Below are 6,561 nucleotides of genomic sequence, written 5' to 3'. Positions count from 1 at the left end.
TGAAGGTTACATTCAGAGGAGCTGGCACTGGCCAGTGTCCCATCTGTCCAATCTGAAGCATATGAGACTGGAAAAACATGTCCAGCTTTGTTTTTTTCTGACTCGTATGGGTTTTTTTTTGTTCATTTTACATTTCTGCTCTATTGTACGCTCAATCATCATGGTAGGGGATCTGTCTAAAACCCGGTCTACCCAAAGTTTTCTGACCCAATAAATAATTTTGCTTTGTCTTTTTTGTACGCTGTAGGTCTAAGGCTAGTCCGTCTGGGTTTCGTGTTGTTTGATCTGCAGGATCTCGTCATAGTCTCTGTTTTGTTCAGTTCCTGACTCTTTGATAGTGATGTTATCATAGAGTTGGTGGGATGTCTAAGTTTGAATCTGATCCACATCTTACCCTATCATTGTCCTCATGATTATGTCGCAGATAAACCCAGTAACCCCGGCCCCCTAAAAAAATTTAAAAAACGGTGCTCGGAAAGGAACGGAGCCATAAGATCCAGCTCACTTGAAAGAGCCGTAATTCCCATCACTGCTCCTTGATAAAAGGCTGTATGAATAATTGAACTCGACCTTGAATTAGTTATAAGTAAACTTGTCACCTCCGTCAAGTTTACAGAAGTCTGGAAAATTCAAGCAGGGCAGGTGGTTAGAAAACGATTTCTCACAGCTACACCTCCATCTTCAGCTGGAGGAGGTCCTGGAGAAACTCAAGCTGACTCCTTTAGAGAGAACCAAAGAAGTTGATAACCAAGCAAAAAGTTTGATTTATTGGACCTGATTGAGCAGCACTCTATGGAGAAATCTCGCGAATGGCCGAATCCACTTGTACATGTTTGCTGATGTCAGTTGGCGATTGCTGCTGATCCCCAGCAGCAGCACTGAGGTCTGCTCTGTGTTGTATTGCAGAACACCAGGACTCCCTGTGTGGGCCTACCTGATCCCTCCGCATGAATGGGAGTTAATGATGACCTCCTCTGCGCACCATGCTCCTTGCTCTCATTACAGATAATTGCATAGCTACTTGTTAGCCACACGCTGCTCATTCTGCGCGACCTGATTTAACATTATGTTGTTATTTGTCAACTGCAGCCAGTGTTTTAATTGTTGTTTTTCGGTCCTTAACTACAATGCAAGGCAACACCGTGAACCGTTGACTGGCGAGGGTCAGGATATTATTTCATCTTGCAGGCTAGTCGTACTTTACTAATGACTGTGGCTTGTTGGATGAAATTACAGCAGCTAGCTGACAAGGTTTCTGGCAGCAACTGGCAGAAATGGGTCATTGCAGGGATTCATTCTCAAGCTCCGCCATTGTTCGGCAGGATCGGTATATCAACCATAAACATTACATTCTGTATATTCACTCCCATTTTTTGCCACGCTAGCAGCAATGCCAGTCTGTGGGACGCTCCACCACCTGGGTTCATCCTTAGATATCTCTACAAAAAAACGATTTAATGAATTGGCATTGACATTGTCTAGAGAGATGAATGGTCCTTGTGTGCATTGAAATAACTTTTGTGATCCCTTAACTTTCAGCTTGCGCCATCATCAGGTCAGAATGATACTTTATCACCAAATACCTGCAAAACTACTGATATCCCCATCTGTCTCAAACACATTTATATTGTTATAATAAACTATAGTTAATACTGTCATAGTTGTGAAAGACCCATGCATTGCTCCTGAATGATGAACTCGTAACGTACTTGGGCATCATTTCTTATCAAGCATAATGAGGCCATCATCTGTCGAGACAGTTATCAAGTCATAGTCACAGTCATAAGATAATGAGACAGTCCTGATTAATGCTTAAAAAGCAGAACTTTGTAAAGCAACGCTCTATTTAAACACCCGCGGATCAGTGTGAGAAGGAGCCCGGACATATTATAATGAATAAGAAAAAGAAAAAAAAACAACACTGGTAATCTCTCACCCCTGATGGATGTAAAGTACTGTAACAGAACCAGAGCAGCACATCCACATGTCTTATGATGAAATCCCAACCCAGTGTGAACTACTTTATTGTGTTTCGTACAAGCCCTGAGTGCTGATAAAATATGCAAGCACTGTCTATTGTCCTTTTGCAAAGGATTTATTAACTCTAACTCTTTATGTAGACTACAATAGCTGCATAAAATATACTGAACCTATGGATTTTTTCCACTCTGCCCTTTTTCCTTCCTGCAGCATCACTGTGCAGCAGTCCTTTGCATTATTAAAACTTATTGCAGATGATAAAAGAATAGCCACATCAAACGGATGATCGCCACTAAAGCTCAGTGTTGTAAATGGCGCATAATTTGACGAGGCAGCAGTTTGTCCCCGTAAGCTGTCTGTTTCTAGAAACAACGGGAGCTTGAGACTCACGGGGGGGGGGGGGGGGGGCAAACCTGCAGTAAGACAGACAGTCTGAGTGTGGGATTGGACTTTTCAAGGGCGACAATGGCGAGAAGAATAAAGAAAAATTAAACTGGTGCAGTTCTTTACCTTATATGACTGCAGCTCATAGTGCTTCAGAGTCAGGACAGGACCAGAGGGGCTAAAGATAACACACTTTCCTGTGTCTACCAACTTAAAATGGAAACCAGTGTACCTTATCAGCCCTGAGTGGGCCTGGAGCCACACAACAACATTCTTTATTCAGGCACCTCTCCTCCTTTTGGCCCACTTGTTATATATATTTAGATATTATTTGCAAATCTCCAGCGGACCTCCACGATGGCACCAGCAGACACGGCCAGGAGACTTGTGATGCCAGCGCCGAGCTGTTGGTGATGAATGTGGCGGGAGACGCGACTTTGTGTTTCCCAGGCCGCCTCAGACTCCCCGGTGACATAAACGCTTGAAAGATGATGGATACATCTTTGTATTCGGTGATTTACTGAGCAGTTACTGCTGGGAGTTTTTTTTTTTTATGACATAGTTTAGTCTAAACTAAAAACTCTGAATGGTTATATCATGCTTCTAAAGCGGCTGTCGCTCAGGCAATATTGCAGTTCGCTGCATAATATTTCTTCATTTATCGCACCGAGTGCTCCTCTCTACAGGCAAATCAATGAAGACCTCGCTGTATGCTGATCATCTTTTATTTCTGATAATAATGTTCCCCAGGACGTCCTCACATGACAGAGGGATGCTATTCTATTGACAGCATGACCCAAATACCTCAATTATTCCAGAAGAGTGAAATCGGAGGAGAGAGAGAGAGAGAGAGAGAGAGAGAGAGAGAGAGAGAGAGAGAGAGAGAGAGAGAGAGAGAGAGAGAGGTGTTAAAATAGAAACAATATTCGGAAATGTGGAGTCGATTTGACACATTTGTTAAGTCTGGCAAATAACAGCCATGGCACCAGATCAGAGAATTCTTCAGATGAATCAAGCATTAGATAGACGATCACATTACAGCTGTACAGCCGTGACAGATTTCAGGCTATAATCTATATGCAAATATTCAACCTCTTTTTTTCGTCGCGCCCTTTATGGGTCAGTGTGAATGTTAGCGGAGGACAGTTCTAACATTTTCCGCAGTGGCAAGTATGCTGACCTTCATGTCTTCAATACCTTTCCCCCTCTCCATTACTGACAATGTTAGCCAAGTCTTCTGTGTGCTGAGTCATCACTGCTGCAGTAGGCATTTCCATCAAATATATATATATATATATATATATATATATATATATCATTTTCTTCAAGCTCGCCGTAATAAAGTGGCTTCCCTTCCCTGACAAAGTTGCTCCGTGAAGACTGAATCAGTGTGTCAAATGATGTTGCCCTGTTGCAGTGTCAGGGACGACACTATCAGAGCCACATCGGGAGCCTCGCTGCTGCTAATCCTCTCTTGGAAACGTAAATGTTTGATGAGAGCCACTTCGTGGGGGGGGGGGTCATTTTCACAGCAATTGCACATTAAACATCCAACTGTTTCTCAGGGTATTCAGAGTCTGTGTGTGTGTGTGTGTGTGTGTGTGTGTGTGTGTGTAGCTGTGGGTGTATGGAAAGCCAGCCGGTGAGTGAGTGCTCACACTTTTGTACGAAAGTTCGCAGCGATAATGATTCATGGTTTACAAGTTAGGCTCTTCAATAAGTGCAGCAATAAAACAAGTCAACATGTGTGACTCAGACAAAAGGAAGGCAATGCAATGCTTAAAAAAACTGCTGCTATACTGAGGGATGGGGATCTTTCAATGTGTCAGTAAGTGGAGATACTGTAGAGGAAAGCATGATAGGGGGTGTTGTGTTCAAGTGTAGCCTGAGGAGATGTCCATTTATTCTAATATGCATTTCAAGCACCGTATATTTTCTGTGAAGATCCAACATTATTCAGAAAAGTGCGGACGTGGCACTTGAGCCTGAAGGTTTCGGAAGGAAAACAGCAAACCACATACTACTGTAGTTTTATGCAGTATACACTATGCACCGTCACAGTATAACATTTTTTGCAAGTAGTAGGCAAGAATTCAATGACCGCTACCGATTTGTAAGGAAATGATGCAGTACCTTACGTTTAGCAGACACCTTTATCCAAAGCAACTTCAAGTTTTTTCCCCACACACGTTGGAACCACTGAGGTGTTCAGCGTCTTGCTCAAGGACACTTCAATATATATATCTGCAGGCTACATGCCCAGATTGAACCACAAACCATGACTGCCACTGTCAATAAAACAAAACATATTCTCCCAAAAGTTCAATACCTGGCCTTGTGGGTACTGAACGGAACACTGGATTTAGGTTTTATGTTACTGTCTCAATTCCTACACATGCGGACCGGAGCGCGGTAGCAGCAAACGTAGGCAAGTGATACCGGTTCAGAGCGCTACTCAGAGCCGAGCGTATCCCACGCTGCACCACGGCAGCCTTATTGTTGGCAGTAGTGAGCCTGTAAGCTGCTGTTCGGGCTAACAATAAGCAACAGACAAGAAGTTGAAGTTTAGGGCACGCAGGCTTCAGCCTGAATAATATCCCTATGCAAACATTCTGCAGTTATAGCAGAACCTCCACAGATCGTCACTACACACTGTTGCATATCTGACAGCAAAAAAGTAAATTAAATGTCACATCCTTTTATCAATCATTTTGAGAAACACATTCCTTCCCCCATTCCAAACAACATGACTATAGATTACAGCTTTGTTGTCCACCAGGGACATTACAGAACAAATGTGGGAACAATTGTGGAGCAAGATTCGTGGCTGATTTTTTGCTTTGTTTAAAGTTCTGACTGCACAGTAAAAGACTTACCAAAGTCACCCTAGAGCTCCTCCCAGAGTTCAGAGTGTCAGACTGAGAAAATAAAGGAGGAGAACTGTCAGGATGCTTTAGGCTTCATCTCCCGTCCTGTTGGCACAGGGTGCACTCAGCTTCGTCTGGGGCTTCCATATTACTTTGCTGGCAATACAAACTCTTCTAGCAAGCTACCTGATAACTTGAATTACTTTATGAGTTGTATTAGTGCGCTCAGCTCCTGAATGTGTGTTTTTCACTGTCCTGATCCTAAGTGCGATGCTGTACGCTTGATCCCACCTTTTTGTCCCTTATGTAGAAATGAACTAAAACTATTAAAGCATCTGAGCTCTACTGAGCCACCCTATGACCTTATTAATCAAGTGTGTCCCAGTGAGCTCTGACAAAGCCTCCACACACTTCCAGCATTAACAGGTACTTGAGCTCTGTGGCAGTTAACAGAAATACTTCTCGCAAGTGGACACTTGAACACTCCCAAACACGACGTGTGGCGTATTGGGACGGACGTAGGAAATCCTAATTTGGGCAAAGAGGATCGAGCCGGTGCAGGGCTGAGGTGAGCAGGTGGCAACCAACACAGCTGGATGTGATACAGCCTGTTACGCCTGCAATCACTCAGCTCTCTCTAAGCCTTAATATCTTCTCAATGAAAGCATCATTTTCAGACAAAGTGAAGTTAGCGTCAGACATTCTTTTTCCAGGGGAAATTGATTGGCTTTGTATATCAAATTCAATATAGTCTGGATCCAGCATCTAGTGATCACGCAGCTTAAGGCATTTTCATATCGTCTTCCTGTGGTTGCTGCTTCAATCAAGAAATATCAGCATTACCTCTTTTTTTTCTTTCCCAGTAAGAACCAGGAACTGCCTGCCAAATCAAATCCAAATAACAATCAGTTTCCGTAACTTGCTAAAGGATTCCCTTGCTGGAATGGAAATGCGTATTTCATTGGGACCCCAGGCAAAGTAATGATAACAATGAGCCAGGGCTCATTGGAAAAGTGGATATCCAGTGTAATTTCCTCTGTTGAATAGAACACGCTGACGTACAGCACCCATCTAATTATCACCAGCACAATTAGGCCTCAACGCGTACAAATACTCAACACTCCTTCATCTTTTCGTTTCTGTAATTGCATCCTCTGCGTTGGCTCTCGACGTCATTTATTTGTCTTACGCTTCCCGTGTCTGTGGCCATGGGAAATGTGAATGAAATCTAACACGAGATCAATTGTCGCGTCGTGTTCATTAGTTCCTTAATTATTTTCCCGTCATCTCTATGGTGTCGTTTTTACGGCACTCAAGGCAGCCGTGGCAG

This window comes from Enoplosus armatus, chromosome 15 (assembly GCF_043641665.1).
Source record: "Enoplosus armatus isolate fEnoArm2 chromosome 15, fEnoArm2.hap1, whole genome shotgun sequence".
In the NCBI taxonomy this organism is placed as follows: Eukaryota; Metazoa; Chordata; class Actinopteri; order Centrarchiformes; family Enoplosidae; genus Enoplosus; species Enoplosus armatus.
Note: the sequence above shows the minus strand (reverse complement) of the source record.